We start from the raw sequence: 25,957 nt of genomic DNA on the forward strand, positions 1-25,957 counted from the left end.
CTGGATGCGCGTAACAGTGCGTCTTCGCATATGTGGAGCGTTCCCGTGCCGTGAATTACGACCTGTATTTCTCGCCGCTAGATTGAACTGTGGCGTTTCACTCTCTCTCTCCCTCATTCTCTCTGGTTTTTTTTGTTTTTTTTTCTTGTACGCGTTTAGGAGCATTCGGAGCAACGCGCGATCGGCGCACAGTCGGTTTCAAAAAGTTTCCCAACCGCTGTATTTCTATTTTAAGCGTTAGAAATGGCCTCAACCTCGTTTACACCTCTTTGGAGAAGCAAGTGAGAGTGCAAAGCAAGCTCAACGTCGGCAAACTGACAAAAAAGAATAAGAACAGGCAAGCGTGTTTCAGAGATATCACGCCGCATGGATTTTTATGCTTTCGCGTAGTTGACCGTTAACGTCTAAATTTAATCTCTCCGCAGTAGAAATGTCTCGAACACAATGGTAGGCGACGTGGGCGGTAGAAATGTAACGAAATTAAACCGTTAGAACAGCATAAATTTCGACCGTCTCTCGCCATCTTTTGAAATAGATATATATTTTTTTTAATTTCAAGAAAACATTTTTAAGGTGCCCGAGTTTAAATCTCGCAGCGCCGTAAGCTCAGGAAAAAGAAACATCGTGTCCACGAAAAGCAAGGGGCCGAATTCACAAAGCTTTTCTTTCGTAAGTGCTCATTGTCATCGGCCAGCCGCCTTCACCATGATATGGCCACCATAAGGATTAGCTGAAATTTTCTCTTACGAACAACTCTATAGAGCGAGAGTTTTCTTTGAGTACGGGTCAAACACATTAGTGTACCGTACTTTATTCAAATTAGGCGCACGTTACACATTGTTCATGCTGTAACAGCAAACATTCCAGCACAAATTTCATTCGCACGTGTAATGCGTTACACCGCTAGCACTCGTGATCGTTTACAACAGCAGTAACTTACCACAATTTCAAAATTTAGTAGACACTGTAAAGAGCTTCGGTAGGCCCTGTATAGTGCAGTGTCATGAAACTGTTTTCATTCAGGAAACTTAAAGTTCGCTGTATTTATTCATTGCTGCGGGACGTTTATCAGCTGTAACTATCAGCGGGACGTTACTACTTCTTAACGAGAATCCAAGGGCCGAATTCACTAACGTTTTCGTTCGTAAGCGTTAACTGCCATTGGCCAGTCGCCTTCGCTATTCGTACGGTGCCCAAATTCACGATTGGCTGGCCAATGATTGGATAGAACAGAAGATCGCAAGCAATTCTGATGCTAAACAATTATTGTTAGCGAACGTGAGGGGCCAATCACAGATGAGCGCTCACGAACGAAGAGCTTAGTGAATTAGACCCTAGCTATTCACAAAACGGGCTCACACCGGAATTTTTCTTAAGAGCAAATCCCAACCAATCTTGATGCTGGACGTGCTATTATCGAATGATACCAACCAATGGTGGCGACTACGTGCAAACGAAAAGCTTTGTGATTCGATCCCAAAGCACGTATTCACGAAAATCTCTTACGCTAAAATTCTTTGTAAGACGAAATTCCCGCCAATCCTGATCGCTGCAGAACGTACGATTAGCGAAGGCTACCGTGCGATGATAAAGGCCGTTCACGAAAGAAAAGCTTTGTGAATTCGGCCCCCCAGAGTCCGCATTCAGAAAAATCTATTAGACTAAAATTCTTCGTAAGAAGAAATTCCAGCCAATCCTGATCGCTGCGGAACGTATGCTTAGCGAAGGCTGCCGTGCGATGATAGAGGCCGCTCACGAACAAAAAGCTTTGTGAATTCGTCCCCCCCCCCAGAGCCTGTATTTAGAAAAAAAAATCTCTTACGCTAAAATTCTTCGTAAGACGAAATTCCAGCCAGTCCTGATCGCTGCAGGACATATCATTAGCGAAGGCGACCGTGCGATGATAAAGGCCGTTCACGAAAGAAAAGCTTTGTGAATTCGGCCCCCCAGAGTCCGCATTCAGAAAAATCTATTAGACTAAAATTCTTCGTAAGAAGAAATTCCAGCCAATCCTGATCGCTGCGGAACGTATGCTTAGCGAAGGCTGCCGTGCGATGATAGAGGCCGCTCACGAACAAAAAGCTTTGTGAATTCGTCCCCCTCCCCCCCCCAGAGACTGTATTTAGAAAAAAAGAATCTCTTACGCTAAAATTCTTCGTAAGACGAAATTCCAGCCAGTCCTGATCGCTGCAGGACATATCATTAGCGAAGGCGACCGTGCGATGATAAAGATCGCTCACGAACTATAATATAAAAGGTTTGCGTATTCACGAAGGTTTTTCTCTTGCAAGCGCTCTCCACCACTGGAGGGCCACCTTCGCTGCTGCAGAAAAAAGATAATTCCGGAGATGACTCAGCACGTTGTAATGGAATGTCGAAACACCACCCAGCCAGAACCGTAAGGAACGACCACTTTCCAGAATTATTAGGTTTCTAAGCTGGTGGGAGCGTTAATCACCGTTCAAATTAGTCAACTTTCTAAGCAAGCGAAATACTTTTTTGGTGAAACAAAAAAAGTGGTAAGGGATAAATAACGGCTAAGGCCTTATAAGGCCTTAGCCGTTACAAACATAGGTAACTTTACAAGATAAAGCCGAGATAGACAAAATTCTATATTGTGCTAGTATCGTGAGATCTAATTAGCTCAAGCAGGTTGAGGGACTGTGTGCTCACCATCCCGTTTAAAATGGGATGCTATTAGGAATAGTCTTCGTCAGTTTCCATCTTCGGCGTTCCGCTAGAGTACGCATCGTCTTTCAATCATTGTTCTCGTTCGGCGGTACAGAAAGGAGTATGAAGTAATACAATGCGCGGGTTAATCGAAGGAACACAGGTGCTTGAGCAACGCTGATTTAAACATGGAGGGTCCAGTAACGGCGACCATGGAAGCCGGCATGCGGTTCCAGTCATCGATTGTTCTTGGTGCGAAAGACTTGGACACAGTACTTATACTTGCGCACGTTGGTAGGGAAAGGCTTTCAATAGGCGAAGATCGGCGCGAATTGAGACGAAACTATAGGAGTACTGAAGGTGTCGTGGATCACCATTCCTGCGGCATATCTTGTGGAATGTGCACAGGCGAGAAATCCGTCGACGTAATGAAATGTCAGGAAGGTCAGGTGAACTAGCCCCCGTTTAAATCCAACAGCGATGCAAGGGAGTTAGTAGGTGTGTCAGCGTCATCATCGGCCTGTTTACGTTTATAACAGGACAAAGCATGTTCCAGTTGTATACTTCCGGGACTTAGCCGGTTACCCCTGACTTGCTTCAACCGACTCCGTCCTACGTGGTTGCCAGTCTCCCTAATCTGCGTTGATGATCCTCGGGCGGCCTCCACTGCATTTGCAGTCCCTGGGCGCCCCGTGTCAGGATTGGGGGCTCAATCCCATCGTCCGTGGTCCTTTGCCAAGATTGGAGTACGGCATGAATTCGAAGGTAGCTGGCCCATGCCGTCGTCCAACTTATTTACGCTGAGATCGTTGATGAAGTGAAGAACTGTTTCTCATCGAGAACGAGGAAAAGGGTTTATTTACAGAAATTAAATCAGTCTAACATGACTGCTTGAGAAAAAGAGTATTAGTCCAACAGGACTGCATGAGAGAAGTGACTCAGTCTAACATGACTGCTCAAGAGAAGAGTCCTCAGCATTCGCACAACCACAGTTTTTATACACTCGATCCGCCGGTCCTACGACGCGGCGACTGTTCGTTTACTCATCACCAACGCGCCGCTGCTCTGCAGAACTGTTTACGTACACAAAGGCAACCGCGCTCTGATGCCCGACGACGGCGTTGGCGGGTGCCGTTCCGGGAACTATCGTTGCCGATCGAGGGTCGCTCGTTGTTCCGTGCCACTCCGAACCGTGAGAAGCACAAAAATACGTCGTTCCCGCGGCAGCTTGTCCATGCGTGTCAAATCAGCTCCGCGTTGGGGAACTCTGGAATCATTGTCCACACACCGAACTCGTCCCGTCACAATGTCGAAGGGGCTGGAGGAAGGCGGCGGATTCCAGCGCAAAGGCCGCTTCTTTGAACGCCTCCCAGCTGCAGCGACGGAGAGGGAGAGGTGCGCGTCGTGTCGCCCTGTCGTAACTGTGCGGCAATCTTGTTTCGCAGCTCGCCATTCTTGACAGCGCCTCCATGGCCCGGAAAGTCTCGACTGTCTAGCGCTGACAACCGCTAGGCAGGAAGAGAACGGCTGCTGGTCAGGGGGGGATTGATGTCTTGGCTCGCAGCGACCACTTGTGCATTGATGTCACCGCCCCAACACATCCAACAAGGACAGGCAACTGCAATATGAACCCCACAACACGGCTCTGCGCCGAGATGACGTGCATTGGCTCTCACTTTAGACTCGCTAGGCTTCAAAAAAACAACAACAACATAAGTGCAGAAACAAAAAAAATGCTACATTTCACTATGCCAATTTCTGAAGCAAATTCCTGCTGACCAGTTCAGCAATCATGGAGGGAATTCTGCTAAATGAGAGGGGATTTTCTTCGCCTAAAGAAAAGCTAACACTAGTAACCCTAAAATTTAGGCGGGACCCTCAAACGCAGAATTCAAATTAGCCTGCTCAAACCATCCGCATTGCTATGCAACTTTCCCTTCTTATATCTAACGGAGAAGTTGTACTCTTGGAGAGTGAGGCTCCATCGGAGCAAGCGGCCGTTTTTGTGTGACATTTGATTGAGCCACGTCAGAGGACAGTGGTCGGTCTCGAAGATGAACTTCGCTCCGTACAAGTAACACGACAACTTCTGGGCGGCCCAAACCAAACAAGCGCATTCCTTCTCTGAAGCGCTGTAGGCTTCCTCTCTTACATTTAGTTTACGGCTGGCGTAGAGGATAGGATGCTCCTCGTTATCGTCGCCGACCTGACTAAGTACCACGCCCATACCTCTGTCGCTTGCGTCGCATTGAACTATGAATTCCTTTGTGTAGTCTGGCGCGCGAAGCACAGGGCGAGAAACCAATAGCGTTTTCAAACTTTGGAAAGCGTTCTCTTTGTCCTTATCCCAGTGTACGTTACTCGGTGCTCCCTTTCGGAGGGCGTCTGTTAATGGACTTGCCAATTGCGAGTAATTCGGAATGTACCGTTGATAGTACCCCACAAGTCCCAAAAATGAACGAAGGTCCGTTTTCGTGCGCGGCTGAGAAAAATCTCCAATCGTCGCTATTTTCAGCCCAGCCGGCCGTCTCATGCCCTGACCGACAACATGGCCCAGATAAGTAACTTGCGAACAACCAAACCTACACTTTTCCGCTTTCATCGTTAAGCCGGCTTCCCTCAACCGTGAGAACACCTGTTTGAGGTGCGATACGTGTTGTTCCCAGCTGTCGGAAAAAATGGCCACATCATCAAGATAAGGTAAGGCGAACTCCTGCAAGTCCTTTAGGACAATATCCATTAACTTAGAGAAGCTAAACGGCGCGTTCTTCAGCCCGAAGCTGAGTGCGAGAGGGCGAAAAGTGCCTACAGGCGAGATGAATGCGGCATAGCGGCTGGCACTTTCTGAAAGGGTAACTTGCCAGTACCCCCGCTCGAGATCTATAGTTGAAATGTATTTAGCAGCGCTAACTCTTTCAATTCGTTCCTCAATGTTGGGTATCGGGTACAGCTGATCCCTAGTGATGGCATTTAACTTCCTGTAGTCAACACACGGACGAGGGTCCTTGTTAGGGGTTTCTATACGAGTATTAGCGGTGACGTGTAGCCACTCTCAGCGGGCTCAATAACTCCCAACTCTAGCATGCGCTGTATCTCTGCCTCCATAATCTCTCTCTGTCTTGGAGACACCCTGTAAGGTTTTGATCTTACTGGTTCGGCAGAGGTCAGCTCAATTTCATGCGTTATCAGTTCGGTTCTACCCGGCCGATCGCTGAATCTGTCGAGATATTCCCCCAACACCCCTTTTAGCTCATCTAGCTGCTCGGGTTTTAGAGCGTGCGAGCTTACCGAGTGCTCTACTACTTCTTCTAGGCCGATTTCAGAGTTGGAGGTCGCCCTATATTCGTCAAACTTGGTACTAGTGCCATCCGGCTCTTTGACGGTATAGTTAACGACTCCGCTCCGCTCTACATACGGCTTCATCAAATTACAGTGATATATCCTCACTTCCTTCCTGCGACTGGGCATTCTCAAAGCATAGTTAGTATCTGAAAGTTTGTGCAACACTCTAACGGGCCCGTCCCAGTGAACTTCAAGCTTGTTCTTTCTTGAAGGTTTGAGGATCATTACCTGGTCTCCGGCGTTAAACGTACGAAGCCTCGCATTCTTGTCATAATAGAATTTGTCGTTCTTTTGAGCTAGTGCCATGTTCTTTCCGACTAGTTCTTGGGTTGCGCTTAGCCGCTCCAGTAAATTTAGCACGTATTCAACCACGGTTGGACTCTCCCCTCTTTCCTCCCACATCTCTCTTAACATTCTCAGTGGAGACCGGAGTGTCCTCCCATGCACTAGTTCTGCTGGTGAGAACCCTGTCGCCTCATGTGGAACCGTTCGCAAAGCAAACAAAGTTGCCGGCAGACAGTTCTCCCAGTCCTCCTTGTGCTCGTAACAGAGCGCACGCAAAACTCGCTTAAGCACCGAATGCCACCTCTCTACACTGTTTGACTGAGGGTGATAGACAGAACTGTGTATTAACTTTACCCCGCACTTTTGCAAGAATGTAGAAGTCAGTGCGCTCGTGAATACTGACCCTTGATCTGCCTGAATTTCGGCTGGAAACCCAACTCGTGCAAACACTGTCAAAAGCGCGTCTACTAGTTCGGTGGAGCTGAGCTCTTTCAAAGGGATTGCTTCTGGAAACTTGGTAGCCGGACACCGCATGGTAAACAAGTACCTGTAGCCTGATTTTGTTTTTGGAAGAGGCCCTACCGTGTCTATTACAAGCCATCTGAAAGGCTCTGTTATTAAGGGCACTACCTTCAGTGGAGCTTTCCAAGCCTCTCCTGGTTTACCAGAACGCTGGCAGGCGTCGCATGATCTTACAAAGTTTTCTACATCTTTGAAACAGCCAGGCCAGTAGTATTCCATAAGCAATCTTTCCTTTGATTTGTTTATGCCTAGGTGGCCGGACCACCCATTGCCATGACAAAGACTCAAAAGGTCCTGCCTATACTTAGTAGGTATGACTAACTGATCTAAAATCCTACCCTTTCGATCTCTGTAATGCCGATACAACAATCCTCCTCTCTCATGTATCGTTACGTTGCGCCTAGCAATGCCTTCTTTAGCTGTGTCATGTAATTTTGCTAAGCTCTCATCATTCTTTTGCTCAGCTGCCAGTGACTCTCTATCCACGCGTAAGAGTTGATCAAAGTTCTTTGAGGCCGGTGATAATAACGACCCTGTCTCGCTTGTGAGCGCGTCTGCTTGCTCTTCCTGCAAGCTAGAACTCTGACACTCTAGTGCTACGCTCTCATTGAGCTGGTCAGCTGGCAGGCTCTCCTCAACTGTTCTTTTGTCCCTCGGGCCTAGCTCGGATTCGGGTATTGAAGTTATCCCCTTTTCTGCTTCCGCTGGAGGAGCTGGAGCATTTTCAGCCGAAAGCGCCGCGATCTTACGAGCTTGGCCTCGGGTCAATGCCTGTACTATGCCCTCTCCCAGTTTGAGCCCTCTGTCACGCAGTAACTGATTCGAACGATTCGAAAAGATGTAGGGATACTGCAGTGACAAAAATTTGGAAACTGCAGCCTCAGTCTCTAGCTCCCCGAATGGTCCACTGATTTTGACTTTGGCCATGGGCAGACACACGCTGTGTTCTTCTACAACCTGTTTTATCCACGCTACTTCTCCGGTGAAGTCATCTACCATCACGTAAGACGGATGGACAATGTCCAGCGTGGCGGCACTGTCTCTTAGCACTCGGCATGGTTTTCCATTAACTTGCAGGTCGTGGAGATATGGACTAAAAGTTCCATATTCTCATCTTTTTCCTCCACGTAGGAAAAAACTACGCTAGACTTCTCGCAGTTTACAGCTATATGTCCCAGTTTGTGGCATTTGTAACAGCGAATTGGTCTAACAGATTCAAATTTTCTTTTCTGTTCTTTTTGTGCGGTTTCTCCGTTAAGTTTCTCCTCGCTCTTTTCTGCGGGCTTTTCCGCCATGTCTACAGGCTCGGATCGTCTAGTTTGCGCACCCTTTTTGAACGGAAATGGTTTCCGCGGTCCATTTCGACCGTCCCAGTTTCCCTCCTCGGCGTTCAATTTTCTCCGGGTTGCGTACTCTTCGGCTAATTCAGCCGCCCTTTCCACAGTGTTTACATTACCTCTGTCTTGCACCCACAGTTTCACAGCTTGGGGGATGGTATTGTAAAACTGCTCTAGACACATGCATTGAATGATCATGTCTCTGCTGTCGTACGCTTCCGCGCTTTTAAGCCACTCGACTAGGTTGGCCTTTAAGCTATATGCAAACTCCGGATAGCCCTCGCTATCTTTCTTGCCTGTGCTCCTAAACCTTTGCCGAAAAGCTTCGGCTGAAAGGCGGTATTTCTTCAGGAGACTAGCCTTAACTTTTGCATAATCATATGCATCCTGCACACTCAGTGTGGCGATTACTTCCGCCGCCTCACACGGCAACATAGACAGCAACCGCTGTGGCCATGCACTCGGGCCGAAGTTCATCTTCTCGCAAGTCCTTTCAAAATTGCTTAGGAACAAGCCTATGTCGGTCCCGACCTCAAATGGCTTGAATAGCCTGTCCATGCGGTACGATTCTGCCTCACTTGATCGACCCAGAGCGTCTTCACTTCCTTGAGGCAACTCCAAACGTTTGCTTTCAAGTTCAAGTTGCATTTTCCTTAACTGAAACTCGCGATCTTTATCGCGTTCCTCTCTCTCTCGCTTTTCTCTTTCTCTTTCCCGTTCTTCTCTTTCTCTTTCCCGTTCTTCTCTTTCTCTTTCCCGCTTCTCTCTCTTTTTGAGAAGTTCCATTCCCATTTCAATATCTTCCTCACTGGCCTGATTGGAAATTAGCTCCAATAATTCCGATTTGAGCATTTCCTTGCGTACATCTAGGCCCAGTTCCTCACCAACAATCAACAACTCGTCTCTCAGCAGTGTCCTTAACTCCATGACTGCTGCTTTACTGCCTTGATTCTGCTCTCTAAATCTAGCTAGGAAAACACAACCTAGCTAACACACAACAGTCTAGCTTCCCTACTGTTCTAAACAGAACAACCACAAAATGAAGCCTAGAGAGTCAAAGCAAAAACCAAGCACTCACCGCAGATACAGCACCATGTCGCAAAGTCCATCCCACCGCTGCCACCAGTTGTCAGGATTGGGGGCTCAATCCCATCGTCCGTGGTCCTTTGCCAAGATTGGAGTACGGCATGAATTCGAAGGTAGCTGGCCCATGCCGTCGTCCAACTTATTTACGCTGAGATCGTTGATGAAGTGAAGAACTGTTTCTCATCGAGAACGAGGAAAAGGGTTTATTTACAGAAATTAAATCAGTCTAACATGACTGCTTGAGAAAAAGAGTATTAGTCCAACAGGACTGCATGAGAGAAGTGACTCAGTCTAACATGACTGCTCAAGAGAAGAGTCCTCAGCATTCGCACAACCACAGTTTTTATACACTCGATCCGCCGGTCCTACGACGCGGCGACTGTTCGTTTACTCATCACCAACGCGCCGCTGCTCTGCAGAACTGTTTACGTACACAAAGGCAACCGCGCTCTGATGCCCGACGACGGCGTTGGCGGGTGCCGTTCCGGGAACTATCGTTGCCGATCGAGGGTCGCTCGTTGTTCCGTGCCACTCCGAACCGTGAGAAGCACAAAAATACGTCGTTCCCGCGGCAGCTTGTCCATGCGTGTCAAATCAGCTCCGCGTTGGGGAACTCTGGAATCATTGTCCACACACCGAACTCGTCCCGTCACAATGTCGAAGGGGCTGGAGGAAGGCGGCGGATTCCAGCGCAAAGGCCGCTTCTTTGAACGCCTCCCAGCTGCAGCGACGGAGAGGGAGAGGTGCGCGTCGTGTCGCCCTGTCGTAACTGTGTGGCAATCTTGTTTCGCAGCTCGCCATTCTTGACACCCGTGCTATATACTACTTACAACGAACGCTGCGTTTATCTGATTTACGGATTTTACGCGACCTGCCCGACTGCACTTTCTCCCTCACACTCTCCGCTGAAATATCGGCTAAACCCGTTTTCTCTCGAATCCGCGGTGCCTTCTCCTGGCCTCTTGATTTTCTCGCCGCTCACTCTATGTTCCGTCGTTCATCGTGCTCCTTAAGCAGTACTGCCATACTATCTCTACTTTTTTTTAAGGCTAAAGCCTTGGATCTCTGTTTCAAGGTCGCGTTGTGAGGTACATAAAATATCACGTGACCCAAGGAATGCCAGACACGAACTAAAGCAGGTCGAACCGTGTATAAGAGATGAGTAATTATTAGCAAAATTATTTAAGGATTGATTAGTGATTGGATTAAGGTGGGTTAGGGGGATTAAGGTGGAATAATATTTATTAAAGAGGATTAGCATGGACTAAGGTGAATTATAAATTAAGGAAAATTAAGGTGGATTAAGGAGGATTCAGGTAGATTAACGTGGATTAAGGTGAATTAGAGTAGACTTTACAAGGCTTTCACCTTCGCGTCTCTTAGGCCATAGCTAAGGACCCCTGATAATTTTTTTTTGCGTTAAGTGACTAGCCTTTGTTAGCCCTAGACTTCGAAACCCTAGCAGAAAAATATAATCCAGAGCCTCAGCGGGCCCCCTATTACTTTAATAGCGTTTCTGCGAGCCAGCCATGGTTTCGTTTTCCAGTAGTTTACTTTGCCATGACGTCATTACGCAGTTGGTCACGTAGGAGCAGAGCACTGTGACCGTGTCGCGAGTAGCAGCGTAGCAAAAAGACCGAGCAAGCCGAAAAAAATGCCAAAAGGTCAAGACGTTCGTCTTCCGCGTGAGCACCTGCGTAATGACGTCATGACACAGTCACCTCCAGAGAAACTAAACCGAAAGTAGTTCACAGAAAAGTCATTAGTAAAATTATTTACTGCGCCCTCAGGCTTGCTAAAGCATTTTCTCCCGCATGTTTAAGAATATCTTCTAGCGCAAAAGAAAGTCGGAAATGTTTTGTCATTATACTGGTTGAAATAACCAACTCCTTTTTTCTTTTGTTGTGAAACTAAACTAGTTCATAGAAGAGTCATTAGTAAATTATTTAGTGCGTCCTTAGGCTTGCTAGCATTTTCCCCCAAGGTTTAGTAATATCTTCTAGCACAAAAAAAAGAACTCGAAAATGTTTTGTCATTATACTGCTTTAAATAACCAATTCCTTTTTCTTTTTTGTTATCCTCCAGTTTCGGCATCAGCTATTGGCGAATGGCCACTGATTGTATACTTTTCATTTATGTCAGTAAACTGCCGTTCTTGACTTGAAAGTACTTGCCCTACGTACTCTTGTCCACGAGTATTCCTGAAGGTTCTCTTATGATCCGAGTTCAGCGTGACTACTTTGGCATAGATAAACGTTGCGAAATCAGACAGCGAACAACCATTCATGAGCCTCTTGTTCTCCTCCGCTCCACGCGTCACAAGACTTGCATGATTCCATGATTCATGTTAACCTCAACTATAATATACTAATTAGCGGCTTTACGGTTTCTTATCCACACCACCGTCCCTATGTCACCTAATGGGATACTGACACAATATTTTCAACTTCACCTTTCTTGCGTTTAATGAAAGTCATAGACATCTAAAGTCTAAACCCTAAACAAAATTGTGAGAAGCCTCAGAGCACCGCAAATAATTTAGTATAATGGCTTTTATAAAGACAGTTTCGGTTTGGGCTCAAGCATAGAGTTTCTCACTATAACACCTAGAGGGAAATCTGGCGCCACCGTCTATGGGAGTTTCCTAAGAGGCGCTGTGCTGTCATGGGAATGACGGTATATGTGTCTGCGAGGATTGTGTTGGTTGGTGTTGTAAGAGGCTTCGTCTAAAGCGTGGATATGGCTACAAATAACGCGTTCTTAAAGTAAAATCTTCATAAAACGTTCCCATTCGCGCATATTACATCTTTACTCACCTACAATGCATGATCAAGCGAAGGAAAGCAAGAACAGACGACAAACTGCTTCAAGACGAGCGCGAATCTTGTTGTCTGTCCTGCAACTTTAGCGGCTTGCCCATACGTTTTACGTTTCATATAATTGTACATGCAATAACAAGTTCTCATAGTTGAACAAAACATGTTTTTATGTAATAGTAAAGCTAAAACAGCTTTTTACGTGCTGTTTTAGTAGAAAATTAACCATTGTGACAGACAGAACAGTGCTTGTCTGGCTCTCCAAGAACGATGCCGATCCGAATCCACAATATACCGGCATTCCCATGCATACCACAGCGCAGCAGCGGCAGATTTCCCTCTAGGTGATATAGTGAGAAACTCTATGGTTTAAAAGACAATCTACTGTGATGTCGCGACGCAGTATGTGGGAGCTGGACTCTAATTACTAGAGGTAACCGTGGCGCTAGTGTCTACGGGAGCTGCAGGCAAGATCGTTCAGACAGCATGGGATTGATGGGCAGTATACATACATGGATATGCCCAAACTTCGTCCTTCTGTCTTTAAATGGATTCGTGACTTTGCAAAGCGATCGTTTTTGTGGAAGCACTGTGTTACAAATAATTAAGGAAACACTATTAAAATTGTCCGACTGGAGGATTCGAACGCAGGACCTATATAGCAGAGAAGCCCGGTATTGAAATCGTTACGGACGCATGGATAATCGGAATCGCTGCAACTAGCAGCGACTAATCACGCGTGCTCGCAGAGTCTTCATACCTTCTTGCATTTAGAAAAAGAAATAGTGTAAATTGAAATTTAGTCCAATATAAGCCCCGATAAAGCGTGATAAACGAATCCACAAGAACGTCCGAAGCCCCAAGCGCGAAGCTAAGACAAATCCACGAACTACCCATCATTCCCATGGTGGCGGAACGATCGCAGCGCCAGAGTTCCCCCTAGTGTTTATTGTAGGAAGCTCTATGACCTGGACTGTGGCCTCCGCGATCAGCTCTCCGTTCGTTTCAGCAACGGCGCGCCGCCGGAGCTGATCGCGGAGGCCACGACCTGGACACAGTGCGACGTTTTGGCGCAGCACAGCGGATGGCCAAACGAGCCCGCGGAGCGCGCGTCGAAAACGTCGCAATGTCTTGCTCCCACGTGACCACATACTGCGTCGTGACGTCACGGCACAGAGGGTTCCTGGGAAACGGAACGGAAACTGACTTGTAGAAAATATAATATATTGAATTATTTGCGGCGCTATGAAGTTTGTCACTATGTCTTTTTCATCTGGCGTTTAGAGTTCTAAGATCTCAATTTAGCGCGAAAAAGAAATCTCTCGCTTCTCTTCGGGCATCGTTTTGGTCCTCCAACGTTTCCTCGCATAGTTGAATACTTGAAGAACGCAGATATCGCATTCTTCTCCGTTCGAGAGTATACTCGTGAGGGGGTCGTTCAGGAGGACGTGGGCGCGCATGCACAATGGGCTGCGACCCATTTTTATCCCTCCGCGGGTTTCGTTCCGATGATCCAGGACCCCCTACCACCCCGCCCCTCTATGCACTCGACCTAGATCAATGTACCCCGCCGCAGAATCGTTTGTTGCAAATCGTCTGCCGCCTTACTGTTCGAACGCGCCGTCTGCAAGTATAGCATGTTGTTGAGATCGTTGCCTCCAATTCTTAACCGTGAAGCATTTCGGATACCTTTATAGCGAGGAAGTGAATCCGTGTGCACGAATGCAGGGGATAACAATGAAGAGAATGCGTCGCCAGTGCACCTGACGTTCTTCTTAAACGGAGGCTAATATTGACCTAAGTATTTCAATCGGGTCAATCTTGCCGTCAGCGCAGTGACTCTATACGAGCCAGCAAACGCTGAAAAGTGGAATACCGGCGCGGTCGACATCTTGAGATTCCTGCAACGGCTACCTAGTGACGTCAGGGATTTGAACAGCATCTTATAATGTCCAAATAAAAAAAATATATATATGAATGTATACCGGCAATGAGAAAAGTCTCGCCCCATGCGGGCTTTAACGAGAGCGTTGTCGGCTCAGAGGAAACGGTCTAAATACATCGCATATGGTAACGGGAAATCGGCGCTGCGATGCGGAAGTCACGTGGTTTTCAGCGCGAAGCCTAAGAAATGAGGTATCGCCTTTGGTAATTTCTCCGTAAACAACTGGCCTCATTTCCCGCAAAGTACTTCACAAACTGTGCTTCGAAACGACGTTCTCCCAGCCTAAACTACTTAGTCAGTGTTTCTTCGCGGAGACCTTTCGAAGGGACAGAGAGAAAAATGATTTCGCCTGTATCACTATATTATATGCCCTTCTGCAATACCACAAATGCCACTCTTAGCGCGAGAAGCGGGCTTGCAAAGCCAGAAAAGGTGCAAGAACGAGAGACTGGTGGCGCCGCCGCGGTGCAGTTCATGCACCTACACGCCGTGACGTCATTGATCTTAAAGGGACCCTGAAACGATTTTGGCGATTTTCTACAAACGTACTGAGTCGTTAGAGTAGGTTCTTCTGATCATTAATTGATGCATCTAAGTGCTCTGCGTAAAGCGTGTAATTTATTATAAGGTTTTAAAAATACCCATCGCTGCCGATCGCAGCGCACTGCTCGGCGGAATTTTAAGCCGCCCCTACCCATATGATGCAAATAACCCATATTACGTCACATGGGCGAGCTATCTGATTGGCTGACCAGGGCGCGTGGTCGATAATTTTCCCAGCTTTATGGTGAACAAATGATGCTCGTAATAGTTGGAATGTTAGTTACTTTGTTTTTGTAAAAAGAAAATAACTTAAAGAGAATACACAAGAATAGTTTTTTAGTACACTTCAGCACTTCCGGCACACAGCAAGTGTCGTCTGCTTGTGTTACAACGTACTCCATTTTGACGAGAGCTCCGCGGTCAGAGTCGGTCTCAGTCTTTTCGCGAGCACTATGATTCGACTTTGTTGCCTTGTGGACTGCAAACCTAGCGACCTGCAAACCGCGAGTCCAGTATTAGGGCAAACGCAAGCGCAAGGGGACAGGGTCTGGCCGCTTGACTGTGCCGGGATGAGCCACGAGATGAGCAGAAGGGCAAATGTGAATGGTCTGCACGGTGCAGCCACCTGGTGGCACTGAGCTCAACCATACACAGTAGCAGCAACGAAGTGTATTCTTTGCTGCTGGTGTGTATTTTTCGCAGGAGTGTAATCATCAACACGTTGATTTATAAATGTTTAAAATGCTTTACACTTGGTTAGAGCAATATTAGCGCTTTGTTTGACTGGTTAAGCGCTGCGCCAGCAAGTGTCTGGACCGTGCAGACCGATCAGGCTGCTCACGTACGTCTACGCTAAAGTTCCTTCATCAGCTTGAGTTTATGCCTCCAGTCATTTGCCGAAATGACCAGCTTGCCTGTTTTTAGCGGAGTACCGGACTCGTTCGGCGCTACGACAGAATGCTCGCAACGCACGCTGCTTCGATAGCTCTCGGTCGACGGCCAAGCGGCTAGCGGAGAGGTCTCGCGCGGGAGGGGGCGTGCTCCTAAACAACCGGAAGTGAGCGATGTGACGTCGCATCGTGACGCTGAACCAGTGAAGGCGGAGCTTAGCGCCGCTCGCTCGGCGAGCGAGTTGAGGAGGAAAAGCATAGCTAGGGAGGAGGGTAACTTCTAATCGCTTGCAGCTCCATTAATACGTAACGCTTCACTTAAATTGTGGTGCGAATGTTCTACTTAAACTGTACCCTACGCACCTACAAAATTTGTCCGAACCGTTTCAGGGGCCCTTCTATGCCTAGTTGTTGCTCGGTAGAAAAAAAAAAAAACAGGGTGCATTGTATTCTAAAGTAGTCAAATATGGAATATATAACAAGTAACGGGAACAAATGCAGCCCAAATACGGGAAGAAATGCTTTGAAATTTGTGACGTCACACTGACGTAACGGCACTTGTGTTTCAGCGCGAAATTTAAAATATGGGACTTTGGCCTTCGCGTTTTCTTTTTTTTTCGCAAAGTCAACTTTTTGCAGAATGTAGGAAGTTCTGAAATTATATTTTGTCGGGACGAAGAAAGACGTATACCGACCTAATAAAACTTTAAAAGCAAGACGTTTCGGCTTCCAGACGGAAGCCTTGTTCGCTATGAGCCAAAAAAGTGCAAATGCTTGTTTAATGGGACACTAAAGTGAAAAGTGATTTCCTCTGCATCAGTAAATTACCGTTCTACAACACGAAAAAACACCACTTTTACAACGATAAGACGTTTGGTGGGCCAGAAAAAGAGCAAGAACGAAATACGGGTGGCGACGCCTACTTAAGTTCCCGCACCTGGGCGCTGTGACATCTTGGATTTTGATGGCATCTTCCAGGGCCTACTAATTGTATATAACGGCACGGATTGACTACATTGTGTTCTGAAGGAACCAAATATTAAACATGTCAAGTTTCGGGAACCTTTATTCAGCCAACGCGGCCCAAATGCGAAAACATACGTTTGAATCCCTGACGTCACGCTGAGGTACCGTCGCTGGGGTTTCGGCGCGAAATTCAAATACTGATACTTGGACCTTCATTTTCTCATCTAATAATCAAACTATTTTTTTAAATGACTGCCTACAGGGTTCTCAAACAATGCCTCATTAGTCTAGACTGATTTAATGTTTCGCTTTAGTGTCCCTTTAAGTAGGCTTAAGCTTCCGTGCAACTCTCGTCTATACAAACACTTTATCAGCCTATAAATCGATATAGAGTTTCTCGCGCTTCATTTGGTTTAATTGGTTTCTCTTTATGGTGGTCCTTGGCATTACGCTACAACTGTGAGGCAGCCAACCAGAGTGTCATTAAAATTATCGCAAGCCACGGGCTTTAGTGCAAGGGCCGCTTTGTAATGCCAACTGTGGTTTCTCAATTGTACTACACATAAAACTAAGAAATGCTGACAGCCCGTGGGCCGTCTTCAGGGAAGATTGTTTCAATTTCAATTAAGAGAGGAAGTTTAATTACAACAACTCTCGAAGAAGAATTTTAATTAGAACCTCGAAGTTTTATCAAAAATTGCCGGAAATCGGCAAGCCCCCCCCCCCCCCCCAATAAATAAAGAAAGTACGAAGTTTACAAATTCCACCAAAAACAGATGTCGGGCTTGTGTAGACCGCATCTGCTATAACGTTAGTTGTTTCATTACCGGCATGAGAAATTGCTATGTCGAGGCAGCTAATTAAAAATATTCTCCAATCACCTCATTTGACTATTCACTTTGAGATTGCAAAACCCAAGCCGAATATGTAGGGAAGTTTCAAATTTGAAAGTTTATTGATTTGTAGTGCATACATTTAAAATACATTCGTGACGTTAAAGAAGGAAGTCTGAGAGCACAGGCCTGTGTGGGGACCTCCTGCCAGGTAGTTATGTAAAAAAATAAAACTAAGTGAAATATGTCATCCTTACTTAGCGAAAAGTAGGAATACTATCGCACTACCTTCGAGATATCCTGCGTTAAAGTGGGCTGCGAAGTATACATAATAACGTCCCAGCTAACAGTTTGCGCAAAGCGGGCGTCAAGCAGTTCCGGTTGGCCTTTAATATAACGCCAGTGGCGTTGTTTAGAAAATTCTTGAATCGGAAATTTCGGATGTGGCGCTGGTCCTATACAGGATTTATGCTAAGCATAAAGTTACTTCACGCCTGCTCGGTTATAACAATTTCACGGTTATAACATGTACCCTAATTAACACGTTAAGAAGCGTACGCCTCTTCTGGTAATCCAGCTTAATAAGGCGAATTGGTTTACGTGATCCATGTAATTTGAAATAAAAAGCTTGCCGAAATAAAAAAAAATACAGGAAAGAACACGCGATGTACAGAAGGTTACAGAGTATCTGCCGAGTACGCCATGTGTGGCCTTTCTTGCAAATGCAAGCGCCCTCTCATAAAAGCTCTGGCATCTCACTTTTTTTCGAAGGGTCAAACCCCGTCCATCACCAGATAGATCGCTCACACACGCTGTGTGTGGTCCTCCACGTACTTGTATCTCCGAGGCTATAGCCTTCTAAATATGCGGATCACAAAGGCTATTGTCTTGCTGGTTGCATGCAGCGGAAGCTATTGAGGGCGCCGGAAACGCGTCATAGTAGACGTCGGGTTTTGGACACCACCTATTCCACCACACTTCACGTGTTGCTAACCGCAGACATCGTTCCACAGCTCGCAAAAGAAAAGCGGTGGGAGGCTTTTTTCTTTTTCTTTTTTTTTGTCGTCACGCTTCCCGTCTAATTAGGGCGTTGCATAATTAAGGCATCGACGTTTATATAGAAAGTGGCCCGCCTCGTTGCGTAATGCGCATTCACCGTTGTTTCTACACGTAATGGCCCGTTGCGAACCGCTTCGTCTGCGCCCAACACAGCCTGCAGACTTAATATTTTCACGCTCCTCGCAACGGACCAGAGTCGCTCACTCGGAAAATTGCAGCTCCACAAAATCGCGCCGATGTCGTATAAAGCATCGGGAAAAGAGAAAAAAAGAAGTGTGAATCAAATAAAGCGCATAACGTAAGTGGGACGGCGGGATGAAAGAGAAACTTGAATGGGCCTCGCGGAGGAGGCTATATATTTGCACCGGACTGTACAGACAGACAGACCAGTCTTTGAGCTTGCAGGCCGACTAAATTGAGCTAACCATAAGTTGAGCAAAATGGAACGAGGCGGTAGAGAAACGAGATGGAACCGCGTTTATCGCTCCGTGACAAACGGGCGAATGTACTTGAGGCGTTATACATCGGTTTTGGCGAAAGAACGATTTGAGCTAAAAAAAAAAAATATCGCCCGGCGAACAAACAGCCCGAGCAGAATTACAAGGCGTGCTCGCGCTCGTAAAGCGGGTTACACGGCTGCGCCGCTCAAGACAGAGGTAGATTGCCGCACGACGACGAAGGATAGCTACAACGATGGCTTTTAATTTTTTTTTAATTATGGGATTTTACGTGCCAAAACCACTTTCTGATTATGAGGCACGCCGTAGTGGAGGGCTCAGGAAATTTTGGCCACCTGGGGTTCTTTAAGGTGCACCTAAATCTAAGTACACGGGTGTTTTTTCGCATTTCGCCCCCATCGAAATGCGGCCGCCGTGGCCGGGATTCGATCCCGCGACCTCGTGCTCAGCAGCCCAACACCATAGCCACTGAGCAACCACGGCGGGTACAACGATGGCTACTATAGTGCAACTAGAGTGCTACTGCCATGTAAGAGAGCGTGGGCCTCCGTCAAGCTGCTGCGACAGCTTTTTGCCCAGGTGTCCCTCCAATTCCTTTTGTTTCTGGTAAATAAAATTGATTGATTGATTGATTGATTGATTGATTGATTGATTGATTGATTGATTGATTGATACGGCGCCGGGAACGACGTCCGCACGCAGGCACGATGGCGGAACGATGACAGCGACGAGGTGCGACAGTGAACAGTATGACAACGTCATCGCGGAGCACGAGAAAATTAACATTTGCGAGAGCAATGCACGAGGTGACAGTGTGTAGGGCTCTGGCGTCCAGTTTTTCGCCTTCTGGCACGTCAATACTCATCCTTGTTCTTTTTGTAACGAGCAACAAAAGGTAGTTTAACAACACTTGCAGACGGGGTTAGATGGTGCATTGTATGGTGCATCTGTGCATTGTACAGTACATGTATGTGTGGTACATGTATGCATGGTACATGTATGCACGGTACATGTATGCATGGTACATGTATGCATGGTACATGTATGCATGGTGCAAGAAAAGATTACTGCATCTTTTATTTTTTTTTCCTGCCACCGCTTATGCTTTGTACGCAGAATGCGCCTTCTATCTTCAACTAGTAATGATGATGATGATGATGATGTCCTTTATGATATGGCTTGTTCCCACCCTAGGGGGATTGGCCAAGAATCGGGCACTTGAACTTTACATAATATTTCAAGAAACTTCAAGTGATGCGCAATTGAGCAATCAAACGCTTATGCTCCGTACGCAGAATGCTCCTTCTGTATTCAACTAGTAGTGATGATGATGATGGTGGTGGTGGTGGTGGCGATAATGATGATGATGATGATGATGATCGTATAATATGGCTCGTGCCAACCCTCGGTTGACTTGGCCAAGAATCGGGCACCACGGAACTTTACATAATGTTTCAAGAAACTTCAAGTAATGTGCAATGGAGCAATTAAAACGAACAGATTGGCAATTTTCCTGAACAGTACAATTTGCAATAGTAATGCTAGGATTTAACGCACAAATACTACTAAGAGAAGTGATAAAAGTAGGAATTTAAAATCCCGTTCGTTTTTGTTCATTGAATGAAACCACGAAAGGCATCAACGACTTGCCTGTGGCTAAAACTCAGGGTTGAGGCACCGGAAGCTAGTACTATTTCTGATGTTAAGTCTGCCCCTAGTTTAGCAAGCGCAATTTCAAAAAGCGTTTTTCTTAGCAGTTTACACCGACGACATATTAAAATATAGCGTTCTATGGATTATATTTCTATAGGCAGTATTGACACTGGGGCGATATCGCCAGACCAGCACTATGTAAATATAGGTTTAATGGAGGGACACGGTAGCGTAATCTGGTGATCATTACTTCCGACTGTCTTGATGGACACCACTAGATATTCCATGAAAATTTTAGGTGCTGAAATTTTGTCCATGATGTTATTGTTTCAGTGTTGTCTCTACGAATTGAAAACTTTTGATATCTAATCGCTGTTATGTGGGCTACTACTGGAATAACCAATATTATCGGTCCACTCAGGGGTGCTCGCGTTAATGAACCATTTGATTTAAATGTAATCCATAGTGACTTAGTACCCATTATATCATTCCAAGATTCAGCTGTGGATCAACTAATACTAGGAACATCTTTAGGGCTGGTGAATTGGACCAAGGCTGAACTTTATCGACTTCACATCTATTGCCACTTAGTCCGTGTCAGTTGGGTACCAGCCTCAGGTCTATTATAGCAGCTCTTGACGAGAGTCTTCCCTGTCTTTCCTTCCCTTTTGTCTCTCTCTCACTTCACGAATTCATCGAAGCGTCCGGTAGGTGACACAGTTAAAGGTGCAGATGATGGTACAATTTCTTTATTTTCCATTTGTTAACTAAGCGCAATCATAATTATGTTGTCCTTAATTATTGTCATACAATCGCGGCGGCCGTATATTGATTGGAGTGAAATGCGAAAACACCCGCGTACTTAGATTTAGGTGCACGTTAAAGAACCCCAGGTGGTCGAAATTTCTGGAGTCCCCCACTACGGTGTGCCTCATATTCGGATTGGGATTTTGGCACGTAAAACCCCATAATTTAATTAATTATTACTGTGACACAGACGCGATACAGACGTGGTGACCATGCCTGCGACAATCGTCACGAAAGTCGAGTGAAGCGTACATTTTACAGCTATCGCTCTTACACTCGTCAGCTATCGCTGTAAATAGGTACGAGCGAATGAGATATAACAAGCCGAATTTTGTCGGTTCCTGTATACACACACCCAAACGAGGAAGCGTACACGAGCCAAGAAAGTCACAACCGGGGTCAGAACATGAAGCTAAACATTTTGCCAGAACCGCCTGTCTCGTTCGGTAAGTTAGCTACGTCTTTTAAGTGGCTCTAACCGAAAAAACGAGAAGAAAGGGGGTTAACCGAGGGGCCCGATTTTCATTAGCCATATCATAAGAAGCCAACAAACACTGTCACCAAGGACAACACAGGGAAATCACTTGTTCCTAATAAATGAAATAAAGAAACGATAAATTAGCCGAAATGAAAGTAGATGAAAAAACGACTTGCCGCAGGTGGGGAACGATCCCACAACCTTCGGATCGTTCCCCACCTGCGGCAAGCTGTTTTTCCATCCACTTTCATTTCCAGTAATTTGTCGTTTCTTTATTTCATTTATTAAGCACAAGTAATTCCCCTGTGTTGGCCTTGGTGTCAGCGTTTGTTGGCTTCTTATGGCATGACCGAAAAAGAACTTTCCCGACGTTTCGGAACCAACTCGGCTTCTTCTTCAGGGAGGAGGAGGGGGTGGGGGTGGGGTAGTGTAAGCGGCGGAAAAGTAAGCGGGCACAAAGCGGGCCGTAAAGTACATAGACGAAAAAAACAAAACAAATAATGCGAGGAAAGCAACAATTAGGTAGCCGCCAGCGGGCGTACCCTGCATATTATTTATCGTAATGTAATTATGGGGTTTTACGTGCCAAAACCACTTTCTGATTATGAGGCACGCCGTAGTGGTGGACTCCGGAAATTTCGACCACCTGGGGTTCTTTAACGTGCACCTAAATCTAAGTACACGAGTGTTTTCGCATTTCGCCCCCATCGAAATGCGGCCGCCGTGGCCGGGATTCGATCCCGCGACCTCGTGCTCAGCAGCCCAACACCATAGCCACTGAGCAACCACGGCGGGTTTATTATTTATCGCGTGCGCGGCCGTTATTACACAGCGTCCCGTTATACTCCGTCGATAGCGTGGCCGCCGTTGCTGCTTGCACCTCATGGCACCGTGCCGACTCGATCTAGTGTCCGTGAGAGCGGTCTCGCATGCCGCAGCGTTCGTATGTAACCGCATCCGCGAATGGAAACAAAAAAGAAAGACCCTCTTGGAGGGAACAGGTATCTCGCAGTGTCCCTATACACAGCTCGTCGCCGCGAGAGTGTATCGCATGTATCCCCCGATCCGCTGGACGCCTGCCGGGCGTTTCTTGTCTTTCGCCCGCGTTGGTGGTGGCGATCCGCGCATTCCTGGGCAATTCGTCTATGAGCACATGTATACGTGCCTCGAGTCTCTATCGATGGTGCCCTGCCGGAGTTGCCGTATAATATGCGGCCGCTTCGCGGTCGGAGATCGTGACTCATGCATAGACCGCTTACGAAACCGCCTCAGAAGGTATCGTGCTGTATTACACCTATAGATCCGTCCTTGCGATCGGTTCATTAAGCTTGAGGCTCGATACTTTAACGTCATCATATAGGAGGTTGTGGGCCAAGTACTGCACCAGGGTGGCCAATCCTGCTCTGGTGAGGGAGTGCGTTACCGGTTCTGGTCACCGGGATCAGGCCACACTCCAGGCCTGTTTATGCAATTTTATCAACACGTGGATTTCTTTTTTTTTTATCCGGTGGAAAATTGCCGGCACCGCGATTCGAACCACGGACCTCTTGCACGCGAGGCGGGTGTTCTACCTCTACGCCACCGCTGCGACGCTGCGGCAGGGACGGCATGGCCACAATTAGTACATGACCGGGGTTGTTGGAGAAGTATGGGAGAGGCCTTTGCCCTGCAGTGGGCGTAACCAGGCTGATGATGATGATGATCATGATGATCATGACTTTACGTCACGGAAGGAGGAGCTTAATGTTTAGCCATAGCCAGATTCGGATTCGCATACTTACTTTAATACGATAGTAGCACTAAAAAATATATTTTCCCGCGGTTCTTAATGCGATAGCATTATAAAGGAAGTATCCGCTTTCCTTTTTAATGTGATAGCATTTAAAAAGGAAGCGATATCGCAATATTCTATCTCTCCTTTAATGCTAGATTAGATACCAAAGTCATGAACGAAAAGACCTCGAAGGAAGCAACGTAGACGGGAAATAAATAAAAGAAAGAAAGAAAGAAAGAACGAAAGAAAGAAAGAAAGAAAGAAAGAACGAAAGAAAGAAAGAAAGAAAGAAAGAAAGAAAGAAAGAAAGAAAGAAAGAAAGAAAGAAAGAAAGAAAGAAAGAAAGAAAGAAAGAAAGAAAAATCCCGTTGATGCAACTCCAGCGACGTGCGAGATACCGGGAACACACTTTCACTCGAGCGCTCCTAAACGCTCGGCCTTCTCCCATTTACGCTTTTGCGCGAGGAAGCTTTCCTGCAAGGAACGCCCGCAATGCGCGGAAGGAAGTTGGCGCGCGCACGTGCGCGGCGGGGAAGCGTCAGGCCTACTTCCTCCCCGCGGACGTGAAAAGGAAGCTGGCGATCCTCCGTGGCTTGCAATATATAACTCCACGCTGCTGCCCCGGCGCGCCGATTCGCCGTGGTCCTTAATTTGGAAGCGACGTCGTTTTGTGCACAATTACATCTTTTTTATTTTTTGTTTCTTTCTTTCTTTACCCTCCGGAAGCTCCCAGGAGATCGCGAGTTGGCACCGTGTGGGTGCTTAAGCTCAACCGGTATGATGCGATTATGTATTCTTTTTTTTTCCTTCCCCGAGCGCCCTTCATCTCGGGTACGCGTTTTAATCTCCCATAGGTCGCGCATAAACGTGACTTTGTACGCAAAGTCACATGACACAAAAGTAGGCGTGTGCGGATATTTGACATGTCGAATACGAATCGAATGGTCTCCGCTGTACGACTTCGCTTTTTTTTTATTGTTCAATGCGTCAGCACTAGGAGCGCCAAAGTGGGAAGAAAGTGTGTGAGTGGGAAGTGTGGGAAACCGTTCACGTGGTGTATGTATGTATGTATGTATGTATGTATGTATGTATGTATGTATGTATGTATGTATGTATGTATGTATGTATGTATGTATGTATGTATGTATGTATGTATGTATGTATGAATGCATGCATGCATGCATGCATGCATGCATGTATGTATGTATGTATGTATGTATGTATGTATGTATGTATGTATGTATGTATGTATGTATGTATGTATGTATGTATGTATGTATGTATGTATGTATGTATGTATGTATGTATGTATGTATGTATGTATGTATGTATGTATGTAGACACTTTACTATTGCTCACCTTCAATTACGCAATTCAAACGTGTACCCTAATGCGAAAAATTAACTCGATAATGTAAAATACAGTTGCACATCAGGAGAAGTTGAAACAACTTCACCTTTATTTCTGGCAACGGGGAGCACATTGGTACAAACAAACAATGAAATGTTATCCAAATTTAAGTATAGTTAGTGGCAATAATTCATTAGTAACTGTTTTTACGGACTATCCACAATTGGAAACTCTCTCCAGCGTACCAAAACGCTATCATGACCACGCGTTAAGTTTCCCGCGTTCAAATCAGAATTTCGAGGTATCAACCTCCGCGTAGCACATGTTACGTCGAGAATATTACAGGGTTAGCAAGTTAATTAGTGAAATATTTTAATTAGCACCTAGACGTTGCATTTTGTCGCGCATAGTAATGCCCGCTTCTTCAGGTAATCTCCACAGGCCGAATGTCGTTATGGGCTCCAAATTTCTTTCAACTAAAAAAAATGGCTGTGGCTTAGGTAAGGTTAAGCCCAGGATGCGAAGCATACTAGCCTTTATTTTAGTTGTTGAACCACTGTTTAGCCTGGTGAACTGCTGTTGCTTGGCTATATTTGGTTCGGCTAGACGAAGAAACAACTCATGCATTACTGCTTCGCCTTCAAGAGTGGAACGCGACAGCGTTCCCGTCGACCCGCCAAGGGGTGTAAGACAATGGGCTACAGGGCAGCGACTACGCGCCCCGCATTGGACGCGGTGAGCGTCGAGCAAAGCAGCGTTCGGCGCGGGAACGAAATGTGCGCCTGAGCAAGAGACGCACGCCTTAGAAACAGCTCGTTTCTAAGGCAACACCACATTCACTAGAGGCGCTTTTGTACCGCTTTGAAGCATCGTACTCGTGGCTCAGTGGTAGCGTCTCCGTCCCACACTCCGGAGACCCTGGTTCGATTCCCACCCAGCCCGTCTTGCAAGAGTTGAGCCAAAGCCACTTCTCCTCTGTCATGACGTCACGGTGTCACGTGGTTTCAAGGCGACACCGCCGCGCCTGAGGAGCTGGGTTGAGCTCTCGTAATATGCTTCGCATAAAAAAAAATGCGCGATATATGCTGCTTGGGGTCCGTTAGGCTTCCTCCCCTCTCCACGTCGCAGTGTAACAAGAACTGC

At 46.5% G+C, this 25,957-nt stretch overlaps 1 protein-coding gene across 1 annotated transcript in view; it reads left to right on the plus strand.

Annotated features, from left to right (window-relative positions):
• Positions 1–25,957, plus strand: part of Myo10A (Myosin 10A) — a 159,166-nt gene that overhangs the window by 1,600 nt on the left and 131,609 nt on the right. The window lies entirely within an intron of this gene.

Source organism: Dermacentor albipictus, chromosome 8, assembly GCF_038994185.2.
Source record: "Dermacentor albipictus isolate Rhodes 1998 colony chromosome 8, USDA_Dalb.pri_finalv2, whole genome shotgun sequence".
Classification (NCBI taxonomy): domain Eukaryota; kingdom Metazoa; phylum Arthropoda; class Arachnida; order Ixodida; family Ixodidae; genus Dermacentor; species Dermacentor albipictus.